Source organism: Astyanax mexicanus, chromosome 1 (genome assembly GCF_023375975.1).
Source record: "Astyanax mexicanus isolate ESR-SI-001 chromosome 1, AstMex3_surface, whole genome shotgun sequence".
Taxonomy (NCBI): Eukaryota; Metazoa; Chordata; class Actinopteri; order Characiformes; family Acestrorhamphidae; genus Astyanax; species Astyanax mexicanus.
Window position 1 is genome coordinate 38940425 of NC_064408.1, and position 16906 is coordinate 38957330.

Consider the following 16906-nt stretch of genomic DNA (forward strand, 5'->3'; position numbering starts at 1 on the left):
CCCATCTAACACTGCTCCATCTAATGCTGCTGTATCTAACACTGCTGTAACACTGCTTTACCTAACTCTGCTCAATCTAACTGTGCTCCCTTCACAGAATATCAGTATTCAATTCTGCACAGCTCTAACACATTCTATTGCAGCTTCCTCTATAACTGCTCTAATACTGCTCTATGTATCACTTCTCCCTTCTTTGCTCTAACTCTGCTTTTTTTCTAACACCAATACATCTAATGCCGCTTTATCTGGTTGCTCTAACACAGCCCTATCTCTGCTCTAATACTACTCATTGTGCCGTCTAGATGCTGTTTAACACCACCACATAACTACACAACTCCACTCTACTTAAGACTCTATCTAATGTTTCGTTAAGTAATAATACTCCATCACTGCATTAACATGAAAGAAGAGTTATTCCTCATTCCTGTGGGAATAATGTTGTTTCCATGGAGAGAGAGGGGGGAGAGACGGGGGGAGAGAGGTGGGTCTGAGGAAGTGTGAGGGGGGTTTTGAGCAGCAAAGTAGACGCATGAGCAGCATCTGCAGAGCGTGAGAGACAAAAATGAGATGAAGGTGGAATTTCAGCTTGTGAATTTTTGCAGAATGATGTTCTATTGGAGAATCCTGTGACACGCTAATGTGTGTGCTTTGATTAGTTTCAGCTTTTTAGAAATAGACCTGTCTCTACCAACAGAAAAATCCAAAATTGCATCAGTGTCTTGCCCAGGATCTTTGCATTTAGCTTAAAAGCTAGAGTTTTGTGCAGCTGGGTGCTGTCACCATAATTGCAAACAGTAGCTGTGTACACAAAAGCAGACAAGCATACTTTCAATTCTGTGCTCATTGGTTGTGTCATTTGTGCAATACAGTGGTAAGTTATGTTTACCACACAAACACCCGAAGGAGGAACATCTACAGTGACATTTAAAAATCTGCCCAACATCTCATTTCACTTCCTCAGATACAAAACCATAACTCATGTTTCCTTCAAAGCAGACCCACTCTCGCTCTGCAGAAGTGACCTGGCTGAAATTCGCAAAATCAATACATTTCAAGCAGAGTACTATAAAGTTTGATTAGTGTGTGTTGGGTCAACAAGTATTAAGTCGACATGTGTTTGGTTTAATATGTGTTGGACAAGTTTTGGGTCAGTTTGTTGGTGCAGCTTGTGTTCTGATGTCTGCTGAGTGAATTGGGGTAGAGTTGGGTTAGTGTGGTTGGATACTGTGTTTGATCATTTTTTGTTATAGTGTTAGTCAAAAGTCAAAATGTGTTGGGTTTGGACTGTGCTTGTTTGGTCTGTGAATGTTGAGTTAGTACACGTGTTGTGCCAGCATATGTTGGGTTCATGTGTGTTTGATCAGAGATAGTTAGTTCTTGATGTGTTGGGTTAATCTATTTTCAGTTCGTGTGTGTTGAGTCATGTCTTTAAGGTTTGGCGTATGTTATGGTTAATATTTGTTGGGTTTCCATGTGTTTGGTTAACATGAGTTTTTTGAGTTAACCTGCGTTGGGTTAATGTTGTTTATGTTTCTGTGTGTTTAGTCTACGCGTTGAGTCAGTGTGTGTTGGGCTAGTGTACGTTTGGTTAATATTAAGTTAGCATGTGTTGGGTTAGTGTGGGTTGGGCTAATGTGGGTTTGATTTGGTGTGTTGGGTTATTGTGCATTGGGTAAGCGTGTGCTGGGTCAACGTGTGAGGGGTGATTTGTTAGGGCAGCGTGTGTTGGGATAATGTGGTTTGAGTTTGTATGTGTGGGGTCTGTGTGTTGGGTAAGCATGTGCTGGTCAGGGTGTGTGTAAGTAGTTTTAAAGCTTTACTGAATGTGTAAAGAGGAGGTATGTATGTTATCAGCTTGGTTGAATTATCCCCCCCTCTGTCTCCAATTTCTCTCTCTCTCTCTCTCTCTCTCTCTCTCTCTCACACACACACACACACACACACACACACACCTCCTTCTGCTTAGGGTGTGTCTATGTAGACAGATGGTCAGATGGTCACTTACACTGCCCACTTTGCACAGTGAGCAGAGTCTGTGTTTTTGTGGCTGTGTGTGTTAGATGTGTTACAGTATATAACCCATAGTATAATTTACCCATAGCAGAGACATGATCTGAAACTTGTTTAATTTTACTAAAGGTACAAATCTATAGTAGCTATAAAGTAATAGAAACATGTTCCCCCCAATTTGCGAATGGCTAATATAGATAAAAACTAATCTAAGCTCGTACCAGACATTCCACCCTTCAAAAACTAATTTGAACCTGATAGCACCAATAAATAATCAGAAAGATATGTAAATCCCGCACACAGGGAGCACTGATAGGTCAACTGAGCAAAAGGACAGACCAATCAGTGTGTAAATCATGCCCACAAAGCTCACAGATTTCCATAGTGATTTTCACGATATTGTATGTGTTTTGTGGGTGACAGGAAGCCCCTATCAATAGTTTTTGTATAATAAGAGAGTATAAAAATAAGATCTGTACTCTGTTATCTTGTTAGAGCTATCATTTATTCACAGTTGTTCTGTGAAAAGGACAGCTGAAGCAAACCTTTATTAATATTCTGGCTCCTTAAACCCAATTGTCCCAACAATTAGTCACAACAGGCTCCTCTAAGCACCTGCCTAGCAATTAAAATACCTGATGACCACAAAGTAAGAGAAGGTTACAAGGACATGATTTTTCAAGTAGTCAGTTAACAGTGATGGTGGAGGTCAAGTTGAGGTCTGAAAGACCAAGAAGAATATAGAATTGATCGAAAGGCAAGTCAAAATTTTACTTGGAGGAGACATTGTGGAATATTTATTAGACTCTCTGTTAAGGGTACATTTGATGGAGGAGAATACCTTTTCTGAATCCTCACCACAAACTTTAAAGGGGACATACAATACCTCTTTTTACACCAGTTCATGTAGTTTAATTGAATATACAAAATATGTTCATGAAGTGCTTTGCACAAAATCACTCACATAAGTAGATGTCACCAGCTCTATTCTTGTTTCAGTCCCTTTTATACAAATAAGATGCTGGCCACATTTACGCCTAATGTTTACCCCATGTTAGCATTAGCTGGTGCTAAACAACAACAAAAAAGAAAAAGCTGGTTCATGCTTAACTGCGATAGAAACACAAGAGTTGCCACAGATGCCTCCCTCAGATGAAATCCGCTGTGTATTGTCCAAGGTTTTCACCCAGTAGTCCAAAATGTCAGATCTTTAACTGATCTAGTGGGTGAAGCTCTGGTAGAGGTTGACTGTTAAAGTCAAGGTGGTGTTGGGCACAACCATGTACATTGTTTCTAAACTATTCTGATTTACTCAAAAAACTGGCCTGCAGACAGCCTTTGTTGTAACATGGCCTGAATTCCGAACAAATTCAATCTGCCAACTTATTATTCTGTAGTCATGGGGGTAGGTAGTAAGTGTAGTAAGTGTAAGCCAGAAGAGGACCTCGACTTGTGTCAATATTTTGGGAAAAAGAAACCAAAGACATAGGGGAATACCTAAATGTCCTCAGCAACTACATTGATTTCGGGTTTAGAAATATGTGCATCGGACATTAGCATGTTATCAACCTGAGCTGCTTGTCAAAGAGTTGTGCTGAATTCTTTCTTCCATGACAGAGGTCATGGTTGTCCAAGGGTGAGGGTGGCAGTAAATGCAGTTACAGGAACAAGGTGCTTTTTTAAACAAACAAAAGCAAAACAGAAAGCAGACACAGGTAAGATAAACAAAACCAAAAATAAGAATCACCTGGCTGCTCTCCAAAAACACGTTTTGTCAAAAGAATCCCATTGTCTGTAGATAGCTGCTGCTCCTAGTCGCAGACTGGATCAGATATTTAGCATCCCAAATATTTGCTGGGCATCTGCAACTCGGCAAGTGTCACAGTGGTTAATACTATATGACTAAGTGGGTGCTGATTTGCCTCAGAACAGAGCTGTTCGGCTGCGATCAACAAAAGCAGTCAATGACCAAAAAACTGGGCTAAAATCGTGAAGTGTAAACCTGGTATTATGAAACTGGACAAAGTAAACAGAGAGGAAACATGACAAAGAAGGCAAAATTGAACATACTCAGCTAAGAACAGAAGAACTGTGAACATGCTGGGGCAAAAAAAATTAAAGACCACAAGAACAGCACAAAAGTACTGCAATAAGGGACTCTATATACACTGAGACAAAAACACCTAGGACAGATAATGAAGGAGTGGGGCAACAAACTAGACACAGGTGAAAACACTGATGACGGTGGGGTTAGGGCGGAGACAAGACAACAACAAAACAAAGCCATGTGCTGAAGAGATCATGGGAGGTAAAACATACAGGCTAGGGAAGACAGAGACAGACTAGAAACCAGAACAGGAACAGAAACAACCAAGAAAGGAATATAACAAGACAGACAAGGTCTAAGGGGTGAGAACAGAATTCGACTCTCCTTCACGTTCACTTGTGTCCTATTGCACAATGATCATAACAGATTCCCATTAGATTCCTTTTATTCTGTTTATTAATCAAGGTTAATCTACAGTGACCGTAGATAGAGGAATCACAAGCAAAGGTGTGAAAAATATTTACGTTCATTACTCAGGTAAAAGTATAGACTAGGGTTTAAAATACTTCTGTAGAAGTGGAAGTATCAACTCAAGCTTTTTACTCAAGTAAAAGTGTAAAAGAACTGGTTTCAAAACTACTTAAAATATAAAATTAAAAGTAATGTAAGGGAAAAAATGCCATTAATGACAAAAGTGCACAAAATAATTCTATAGTGCACTACCCCACTCCGAAAACACATTTTACTAAAAGTCATAATGACTATAATGTTATATTAAAATGTTAATGTTGATCAATTTTGGGATGCACTAGGCTCCCTTTTTCAGCTGCATATATGCCTATTGAAAATCAAATGTATTTTAGTACAATGCAAATATCTTAAAGAAGCTTAGTTGGGTCATTTCACTCGAGTTCTCTGGAGTCTCTGCACGGATCATCTTCATACTAGTCAACGTACGTCTGCTATATACTTGTTGGAGTGTTGCGTGACGTTTGCACGTAAGATAAATCGCGTATAAACCAATAGGGTGTGGAAACGGTATACGTTTATATTCTCATCCAACCACAATCAAATTCACTCTCTCTGGATGGAGAAATTGATGTGGATAGTTTTTTTTTAACGAAGCCGGAATGAAAAGAAGCTTGGTTCAGCTTGGTACAGCGTATCTAGGAAAGTGTTTTCACACTCCAGAAGAACCATACCATGGTTCACTTGATCCAGACTGAGACCACCTCTTTTGGATGAAACAAATTTTGGTCAATAAAATTTTTGATCAGGATTGTGTTCATGGCTCCTCTCGTACCTGCTAAATTGGTTTGGACCAAACAGCAAAGCCTGAAATTCCAGACCGAACTAAATGAGGTGGACTAAAACAGTCACTGCTGACCAAATAGCTCCTGTGTCTTCAGTGACAGCTCTGGTCCATAGAGCAAACTGCTGTCATAGTAACAGCTACCACGGTAACAGCATTTTGGAGGTGGTGTGTGTTAGCATGATTGTTCAGTGTAAGGCGTTCGGAACTCAGCGCTGCTTCCACTTTACTCTCTAAGAGCAAAGCTACACCACAGTCTATAAATTACAGCTAAGCACATTTTTTTATTCTTTGCATTTTTCCCAATTGTCTCCACAGTTTAGTCTTTTCCAAATCCAGTTACCGCTGTCTGTCACATGATGATGCTTCCTCAAAACATGACACTTCACTGCATCTGTACTCAACATCCCTGAAGCTCAACATGCTTGGAGGAGAACACTATCAGGCGAACATGTTTTTGGTTAATAAAACGTTTTATGAAAGTTTCTGGAAACGTTTTTAGAATGTTCAAGATGTTAAGTTTTCATGGTGTTAAGTATTAACATATTTGAACATTCTTTGTAATGATATTGTGATGGAAATCATTATGTCACAGGTTTTCAGAATGTTCCAGAAACACTATTTCTGTAACGTTACAGGCTAACCTTCCAGAAACCTTTTTTTTTTTTTTACAATATTCTCTAAAACAAATATTTTAAATGGTTATAATTATTTGTTAAATTTTTTTATTCCTGGTGCCAATATAGAGATATTTCTGTTGATTTTTATGGTATTGTAAAACTGAGTGATCTTTTTTGTAATTTAGGTTTGTATTCTATTTGAATTCTGTTTTTTTTTTTTTTTTTGGTTTACTGTTAATTGTTATTCTTTGTTTTTTGCTTTTCTGTTTCACGTGCTTGGCTGAACATAGAATCCCCCAAAGTAGGACATTAAAAACTGACGCTGATCTGGACCCTGAGACTAAACTGAACAGAGAGAGTGTCATGCTCCTGATTTCCTGTGAAAACTCACAGGTGGCTTAATTATCATGTGTGAGGAGGTCTTGACCTTTATCACCCTCCCCTACACCTCACTCTCTCATTTCTCTGCTGTTTGAGGGGAGGGGCTGGGGGTATCTGTGCTGTAAGGTGTGCAGTAGAACCCCGTTGGATTGTCTGAAGCTCTGCTACATTTCTGCTCTCCAGAACTCCTGAACACAACTTGAATAATTAATACTATTATTAATAACACAAAGATCAAAGAGAATATTTAATAACTGTGATGAAGGAGAACCCCCACACCTCCAGCCCACCCACAGCACATCTGCACAAATCATCATCTTTCTCTCCTTTTTGCTTCTCTTTTTCATTTTCCTATCTTTTCAATCTCATTATCTCTTTCTCTCTGTCTCCATCTCTCAATCTATCTGTCTGTCTCCTATGTCTCTCTTTCTATGACTTTATGTTTAAAAACAAATCTTACATCTGTAGTTTAATTAATTGAATTTATCACCTTTTGTAATGAAACCTCTATCCTATTTTACACAAAAAAAATTACATAAATTCTATCACTCAGTCACAGTTTTAGACCGCTTAGAATTTAAGACTACTTTGTTTTGGCATCTTCTTTTTTGAGGTTAAATCCAGTTTATAATTTTCATTTATGTTTCCAGTTCTTTGTGTTTTTCTTTTTCCACCCCAAATCAGAAAAAGTTGGGAGATATGGAAAATGCAGTGTTTCTTAAATTGAGCCCAAAATTTTTGTTCAACTTAATTTATTTTGTTAATTTAAATTAGGGCTGTGAAAATATTGCTATAAATTATTTAATAATCTCAGAAAATATAGTGTGTTTAAAAATTAGGTAATTAAGGTTAAAATTGTGACTTAAAGAGGTCTGGTATGTTATGCATCTGGAAAAAGAGATGTAGTATTTATTACAGTTATTTAATTGTTGATTTACTGAACTGAATATTTTCAGAGCAAAAAGTGTTAAGTTTTTTTGTTAAGTCAAGAGCCTTTATTTTTTTTTATTCCATCTGAGTACAACTACACAGTGCAATAAAATGATGTTTTATGGTGTGCAACATGCAACAAATTGTGCAACATGGAACTACAAACACTATAATAAATAACATAAATACAGCAGATATAAGACAGTTTCACAGACAGGACAGTACAGTAACAATACGGTACAAGTAAAAGTGTGTGGTGAGGATAAGGTGCAGAGGTATGTAACATACTGTAACATGTAGGTCATACATGAGCACATCAGTTACTGAGGTAGAGAATATATATCACTTAGTGGTGTATAGAGTTATCAGCAAATATTGCTATAGGGATAGAGACAGATTCAGTGTTTGTGTGTGTTAAGTAAATGTGTGAATAGAGTGTTGGGTGGGTTCAGTACAGTTGTGTGTGTTGAGGAGTCTGACTGCCTGGTGGGTGAAGCGCTTGCAGAGTCTGGAGACTCGGATGCTCCGGTATCTTCTGCCAGACGGCATCAGATTGAAGAGTCTGTGTGAGGGGTGGTTGGGGTCGTACACAATGCTGGTGGCTTTGCAGATGCAGCGTGTAGTATAGATCTCGGTGATGGAGGGAAGAGAGACTCCGATGATCTTCTCAGCTGTCCTCACTACTCGCTGTAGGGTCTTGCGATTTGAGGTGTTGCAGTTCCCAAACCAGACGATAATGCAGGTGCTCAAGATTCTTTCTACAGTCCCTCTGTAGAACATGGTAAGGATGGGAGGTTTAATCGATTGACAGCACAGATTGATGGATGAAGATAGAGGTGGATATGCACCTGGTCACCTGGATCACTGACTACCTTACTGGGAGACCACAACATGTCAGGATCAGCAGCACAGGAGCACCACAGGGGACTGTTCTCTCTCCAGTCCTGTTCACACTGTACACATCAGACTTCAAATACCACTCTGAGTCATGTCACATGCAGAAGTTCTCTGACGACACTGCAATCATGGGTTGTGTGCGTAATGGTGATGAGAGGGAGTACAGAACCCTGGTTGAGGAATTTGTGGTTTGGTGCAAGACGAACCATCTGCAGCTGAACATCTCCAAAACCAAGGAGATGTGCATAGACTTCAGGAGGTCCAGGCCCTCTGCTCAGCAGCCAATCTCCATCAAAGGGGGTCGATGTTGAGGTGGTCAAATCCTACAGATATCTTGGTGTGCACCTGGACGATAGGCTGGACTGGTCAGTGAACACTGACTCCCTCTACTCCTGCTGATGTTCTACCAGTCTGTGGTAGCCAGCGTCCTCTTTTATGCTGTAGTGTGTTGGGGAGGCAGCATCAGCAAGAGGGATGCTGGACATCTGGACAGGCTGGTGAGGAAAGCTGGTTCTGTGCTGGGATTAGAGCTGGAGTCCTTAACACCACTGGCAGAGAGGAGAGCCCTCAGCAAGCTGCTGAACATCATGGACAATGTTCACCACCCTCTACACAGCACCATCACCAGGCAGAGGAGCTCATTCAGCGGCAGACTGCTGTCCCAGTCCTGCTCCACAGACAGACTCCGAAAGTATTTTGTCCCTCAGGCCATAAGACTGTTCAACTCCTCTCAGCACAGCAAACTAATGACTCTGTGACACTTTTTCATTCCGGCAATTCTGGCCAATCTATGGACACAATCTCAATCAGTCAGTCTCAGCCTATAACACTATTTTTACAGTTCTACCCTATTTTGCACTAGTAATTCATTCACTAGTTCATTCATCTACTGTTTACATATCTTTTACACTGCTAAAATTAAATTTATTATATAACTGTGTATTTGCACTTTCTGTATGGCTGACATCAGTTATCCTCACTTTATGCACATCAACTGGTGTTCACTGTCTATTGTGTTCAACTGCACTACCTCCATTCTACATTACACACACACTAAAGACTGTACTTTTATACTTTTCATTTTATTTTGTATTTTATTGTATTTATATGTATCGCTATATTTTATCTTTTTGTAACTTTGTGTACTATACATACCTGCTGCTGGATGTGTAGAATTTCCCCTCGGGGATCAATAAAGTATCTATCTATCTATCTATCTATCTATCTATCTATCTATCTATCTATCTATCTATCTATCTATCTATCTATCTATCTATCTATCTATCTATCTATCTATCTATCTATCTATCTATCTATCTATCTATCTATCTATCTATCTATCTATCTATCTATCTATCTATCTATCTATCTATCTATCTATCGAATTCCTTTCCAGACAAAAGTGATGAGTGATTTAAAGCATCGTGTCAACCATTGTGTAAACCATGTACAGAAGTGCCATAGCCTTACAGTATCTGGACTCTGAATCTAGGATGAACCACCAGACAATGTTAACATGAATCAGTACTGGACAGAAATGAACCAAAGAAAAAAGGAGCATCCAAAACTAAAAAACAGGCTTTGTCATAGTATGGGCTTGTGTCAGCACAGATTTGTGATGCAGCATTAATGCAGAGAAGTACATTGAGATCTTCTTTACTGTCCTAAATAGTCAAATTAAGTTTTTAGATGCACTCTAATCATCCGTGGCGTTTCTGCAGAATAACGTTTTGTATTATTGTCTTGAATTTTAAATATTTATTGTATAATTATCTTACTTTTAGTGTTTGTTTTTCTGGTATATTATTGTTCTTAGATATACAGCTCTGGACAAAAATAAGAGACCACTTAAAAATGATGAGTTTCTTTGATTTTACCAAATTGAAAACCTCTGTAATATAATCAAGAGAAAGATGGATGATCACAAGCCATCAAACCAAGCTGAACTGCTTGAAATTTTGCACCAGGAGTGGCATAAAGCTATCCAAAAGTAGTGTGTAAAACAGGTGGAGGAGAACATGCCAAGATGCATGAAAATTATGATTAGAAACTAGGGTTATTTCACCAAATATTGATTTCTGAACTTTTTGAATGTAAACTAGTTTTCTTTGGATTATTTGAGGTCTGCAAGCTCTGCATCTTTTTGTTCAGCTATTTCTTATTTTCTGCAAATAAATGCTGCAAATGACAATATTTTTGTTTGGAATTTGGAAGAAATGTTGTCCATAGTTTATAGAATAAAACAACAATGTTCATTTTAATAAAACATGTACCTTTAAATAGCAAAAACAGAGAAACTGATTCAGAAAGTGGTTGCGTCATTTTTTCAGGAGCTGTATTTCAGAATATTTTCATATGCATTCAGCACAGCAGAGTGTTTCAGGACTGTAGACTGTTTTCAGTATTGTAGGGTTCTCTGCCTCCTTAACAGGTTTCTGAGTGTCTAAGCATTTTGTGCTGGACAGAACTGGGCGACCAGCGGATTCCCAAGAGAATAAAGACATCAGTTGGCATGGAAACAGAGTCACTGGGGGCAACAGCCACACAATAGTGAGACCGAGTGGACGAGACCGGGGGGTGGGGTGAGTCACAAAGAGAGATTACTTAAAGTTACACTCTGTGGGACTGGAGAAGTTCCAAATACCAACAGCCAAAACCGCCACCAATAGAACCAACCCCTGCAGCTGCTGCTTGTCACACACATTCACTGAAACACAAGTTCACAGTACATACAGTTGTGATCAGACACACACACACATCATGGACCTGAATGTCATGGAATTGAGTGTTTTTTTTTTTTGTAATTTTCTGATAAATATACCTTAAGTTTAATATAGAAGTAAGGATTTGTGCAACAAACAGAAAGACCTGTCTTACATTTGCCAACAAACAACTTGATGAACCCCAGGACATCTGATGTAAAACTGACACATAATTTCATAAAAAGAACATCCTACCAAAAGTCAAACGTGGTGGTGTTAGTGCAATGGTCTGGGGCTTCTTTGCTGCTTTAAAACCTGGACAACTTGTTGTGATTGTTGGAACCATAAATTCTACCCTCCACCAGAAAATTCTAAAACAGTTTGCCCGGCTATCAGTTTGTGACCTGCAGGCTTGAGGCGTACTTGGGTTCTGCAGCAGGACAATGATCCGAAGCACACCAGTATATCCACCTCGGAATGGCTCAAAAAACTAATTGAAGGGTTTGGAGTGGTTTAGTCAAAGTCTGAATGATGATGCTCCAATTTGGCTGAATTAAATCAATTCTGCGAAGAAGATTGGGACAAAATTCCTCCACAGAGATGAGATAGACTTATTGCCAGTTTTCACAAATGCTTGATTCCAAGGGTTGCTGACAAGAATGGCACAACTAAATTATTCATTTTAGGGGTCAATTACTGTACTTTTTCACCGAGGGCCAAGATGGTTGGGATAGATATTTTTTTCCCTTGGTAAATAAAATCATCATTTAAAAACTGCTTTTAATATTTATTCAGGTTATCTTTGTCTGATATAAAAATCTATTTGTTAATCTGAAAAAAAAAGGAAATAGTGTAGGTATGTATGGGAACAGTTATGAATTCACAACTAATATATCTCTAGCCTTAAAGTGTATGGTTTGAAATTTAGGGTTAGACTTTAGGGTCTATATTGATGCAAGTGCTGAACTCAGAGACCTGCTTTTATTTGCGGTTCAGCTGAAAATGTTTGTGCCATCACTGCGGCTACAGAGCACGTGTTGGAATGTGTGTGTGCGAGAGAAAGAGAGAGGGAGGGAGAGAGAGAGAGAGAGAGAGAGATTTTGGTATAGTTGAGTTACTGTTGAGAATGAATTTGCATTGCTGCTCTACTGAAGCTCAAAAACACACTGCTATTCAGGTGAACAGTAACAGGTGTGTGTTGTATAAAGTGTGTGTGTGTGTGTGTGTGCTGTAGTTCCTCTTCATCAAGCTTCCTCCTGCTACACAGTAACAAGCTGGCGGTTACTAAGCAACTGGCCCATGCAGTCCTCCATAATAACGCTTCCATCTTCAGCCTAACAACCTGTTTCTGTGGTGACGCTGCTTTTGACAGCTCATGCTTGTGCACTTATGTAAATGGCTATCGAAACAAGACCATCATTAGCACTAAAGTGGCAGTGTGTGTGTGTGTGTGTGTGTATGTGCGCGTGTGTGTGTGTAGGTGGGGTTATTTTGAGCATTTAACCCATCTCTGATGCTTCAGTAACATAAGGCAACATGTTATGTAATAAAACATTGAAGAGTGTTTATAAAAGGATGATGCTGGCAGCTCTCAGAGCTCATATTGCTCTGAAGGAGTTGCTCCTCCCACTAATGTGTCCATCTATCCCCTTATACTTGCTGATGACAAGGGGGCGGCCATGTTTGTTAACTTTGTGTTAGATCTTCTGGTGCAGCAGCGGACCATTGATATAGATTACACGCACAGTGATAATAAACATGAAGAATAAGTAATATAATATCAGATGTCCCAAATCTCCCAGAAGTTGCGGGAGTCTACCGCGTAGCAATAACGGCTCCCTGATGCCCACAAGTCAGATAAAATCTCCCAGAGTACGGAGGCACCGCCCTGAAATTATTTTTTGCAAATTGGGATGTCTGAAATATACTCAGTTAGTTACAGAGTGTTACAGTAATTAAAAGAAGATGAGAACTTGAACAATCTTGAACAACAGGGTTTTGAACACAACACAAAAACACAAAGGAGTTGCATTTAACTTAAATCCACCACGTTCCACAGAAGAGGAGCTGATAAAATAACTAGTTAGCTAGCTGAATTAGCTACTTAATAAATATTTAAAGCTTCTCATTATCTCAGTGTTTTATTAAATACATAAGAAAACACTGAAAATGTTCTGTTTTACACTAGCTAGCTAGTTATGCTATATAAACAACTCGGTACACAGAGTTATTGCAGGATTTCACATTTTAACGAGTCCCATGGAGTTGTGGGCTTAATTTAACACATTCAACCAAATGCCCATAAATCTGCTCTAACCATCCTAAACCAGAGAAATGGGATCTTGGTTCTAAAGCTCCCGTAAAGCATGAGAGCTATGAGATTTCCCTGCTGCTACATTCACCCCGTAGATTAACACTAAAGCTAATCTAAACGTCTTCTCCCACAGACTCTCAGTACCGACCCGTCCGCTTCACTGGAGTGTCAGATATGACAAAATATGACAGATTAAATATGACACAACCAAAAAACATTTAATAGAAGCTAACTGGATATTTTAACCCAAACGAGTAAGGAACGAACCCTTGAAAGTGGCTGTGGCAGAATAAGGTAAATAGAGGGTACGCATTGACTTTACATTTTCACTGGGATACGCCCCCTTTGTCAGATTGGTGCTACCCATACATGAGAGGACTTTGAAAAGACCCTAAAGTATTTTTCAATAGACTAAAGTAAAGTCTGACACCCTCTCTCACATCTAAAGACAAGACACAGACCTTTTAGTCACAAACTAAAATTTTGCAAAGACTGAAGAAATTGCAGGGTCACTATTTGCAAGACTGCAACTAGATTCTTTCTGAGATTATTTCCCATCATGCTTCTGGTGGAGTTTAACAGGAAGATAAGTTGTTTAACAATGGAGCAGAAACAGAAGCACCTTTTGACCACAGCTCCACCAGTTTCTCCTCTTTTTGTATACTCCAGGAGAATCGTGGTTTTCGAGTCATACGTGACCAGAAGACCAGTAAATGTCGGTGGTTTTAAATCCTGGCCCTGGAGCACCACTGCCTAACTTGTTTAAGTGTTTTATGCCACAACACACTCAGTACACCCAGGACGACACCTAGTTAGACCAGTACAGCACCACAATAATAAGGTAAAAATGGCGGGAAATGAAGTCTCATTTTTAAAATCTTTTAAAATTAATTAGAAATATTTTTTTGTGAAAAAATGAAAAAGCACACGTTTTGTTCACTGTTCCAAATGTGTGAACAACAGACTACTGAGAATGACTCTTTGTAGTGCAGACCTACTCTTTGGAATGCAGCTTATAATTTGTAGTGCATTGGTTCCAGGACTAGGTGTGAGAACCACTGCATTAGGAAAAGCCAGAAAGCTACATGTTTTGGTGTCTGGATTCCACTTGGTTCTGTGAATCACAGCAATCCATTTGATTCTCACTTCTTTTGCTTTCATCAGTCTGTAATAGGATACTTTTTCTGAATCTGTTTGTACAGTCAGTCACACAACAGATCTTTCCCACTTTTTTTTTTTTTTTTTAGGGCTTTCTGGCTGAACACTAATGCTGCCACTAAGTCTGTCTTTTTACCACTTAGCGTCTCCCCCCAACTGAGATATTCTGTGCATATCGTCTATAGCTACTGTTGCTTATTCAGACAACAATGCTGACTTGGCTTCCCTCCCAGGTTCATCTGCCATGCTACAGCTGTAGCAATAGCAGAGCTGGTTCAGACTTCCCAGCGGCCCTCAGTAAAATTCTAATTAGGGGCCCTGTTCCCTAAACTCTGTGAGTCAAAATGTAGCCATTTGTGACAGTTGCACCTGACTTTCCACTATTGTTCTCTTTTCGTTTTTGACTTAAGAATAAACAGACGAGATTTATGAATATATGAACTCATTTATGGATGCAGATGTGGGGCCCTATATTACACCCTATCTTAGTGTCTTGCAATATATATATGCCTATGGGCATGATGATCTGGAAGTGAAGTTTTTAGGTAAATTTCTCACATATTGCTATCTTGGCAACAGAAAACACTGGTGCACCACTGATTGATTAAAACCCTGACAACAGTTAACCATCAGAGTTTCATTCCTATCTTGGCTATGCACACTGGTCCCTCGTGTACACCCCAATTCATTACACACAAGGACATGCAGCAGTGCACAAACCAAAGTCAGAGCACACCTGGCACTTCAAAGGAATGGGAAGTGACACTCTGATTGGTTTATTTTAAGTTACACACAAAACACACCCATGATTAATTTAGAGACATGACTTTTGCGCACAAGGCATACGTTTCCCGACGTTACAATAGCAAAGACACACTGACACGCCCTAAATGAATCTGTGTTGTGCGTAGTTGATGGCTCACCTGTAGACAGCTAAAATAGAGCCCATGGAATTTAATGTGGAATAACTATAACAGTTTTAACATTTAAATTTAACTCCTTCACTAGGGTATATAGGGTAAAACAGAAAAATCTATTAAGCAGCTGGTGAACAGCTGCAGCGCTTAATGTAGAATAGAAAAAAATCCCAACACAGCTGGTAGCTTTGTGTCACCTGGTGCAGCAGTTTCTTGCAGGCACAAGTAACTGCTTCAATGTTTAAGGTGTAATGACAGTATGACAAAAACTCAATAAAGCGTCAGCATTTCATCTTGATTTTCTCTTTTACAGTAGATTATGGCTAGCTATTATTTTACAAATTAATTAATGTAAATATGTAATGTAAATACTGTAATTACAGTAAAATAATTTGTTTATTTATACCAAAACATACTCTTAAAATCTGTAATCACATTAAATTATGTAAATATGCTGTAATTTGTCTCCACAGTAAATTACTGCAATTTTACAATCCATTATTGGCAACTTTTTGCTGTTAACTTACTGTAATTTTTACAGGAATTTTTCTACAGTGTAAGATAACAAAGCATGCAAAATTTCACCCCGAGACACGCAACTTTTATTTTACAATAGCTACTTGTAAACACAGCATGACACTGTGTATAAATGTCGTTCTTCACTGAACTATGACTTAATCCTCAGATTAGACAGCTGTGTTGCTGGTGGTGGAGGTCCATGAGCAGGATGGTGGTGGTGATGTTCTTCTCTGCTGGAGTTCAGGATGAGTACAGGCTGATTATGATCATTGACACTGAGTCAGTGTAGCTGAGGCGCACTGAGTGCAGTAATTAATATAATCACACTCAAGTGTTTCTCAGCCACTGCTGCCAACTCAAAAACTTCACTGCTGTTTCACACTGTAAACCACATTTTCTCCAATGAACTAATAGGATTAGGAATCAAGTCTTTCCTATTAAGAAAAATCTAATTTACACAAATTTAGCCTCACCTCAAATGTAAAATAATATACATATAACGTAAGAAGAATGAGACATGGCAGAGTGAGATTGAAACATGGCAGAGCGAGAATAAGACATGGTATAGTGAGAACGAGACATGGTATAACGAGAACGAGACATGGCAGAGCGAGAATGAGACATGGTATAGTGAGAATGAGATGTGGCAGAGTATGATTGAAACATGGCAGAGTGAGAACGAGACATGGCAGAGTAAAAAAAAGATATGGCAGAGTGAGAATGAGAGCGAGAATGAGGCATGGTATAGCAAGAACGAGACATAGCAGAGCGAGAATGAGGCATGGTATAGTGAGAATGAGACATGGTATAGCAAGAACGAGACATGGCAGAGCGAGAATGAGGCATGGTATAGCGATAATGAGACATGGCAGAGCGAGAATGAGGCATGGTATAGTGAGAATGAGACATTGCAGAGTGAGATTGAAACATGGCAGAGCGAGAACGAGATATGGCAGAAAGAAAGCAAGACATGGCAGAGTGAAAACAAGATTGAGTGAGATTGAGGACATGGCAGAGCAAGAATGAGACATGGTATAGCGAGAACGAGACATGGCAGAGCAAGAATGAGACATGGTATAGCAGAAACAAGACATGGTAT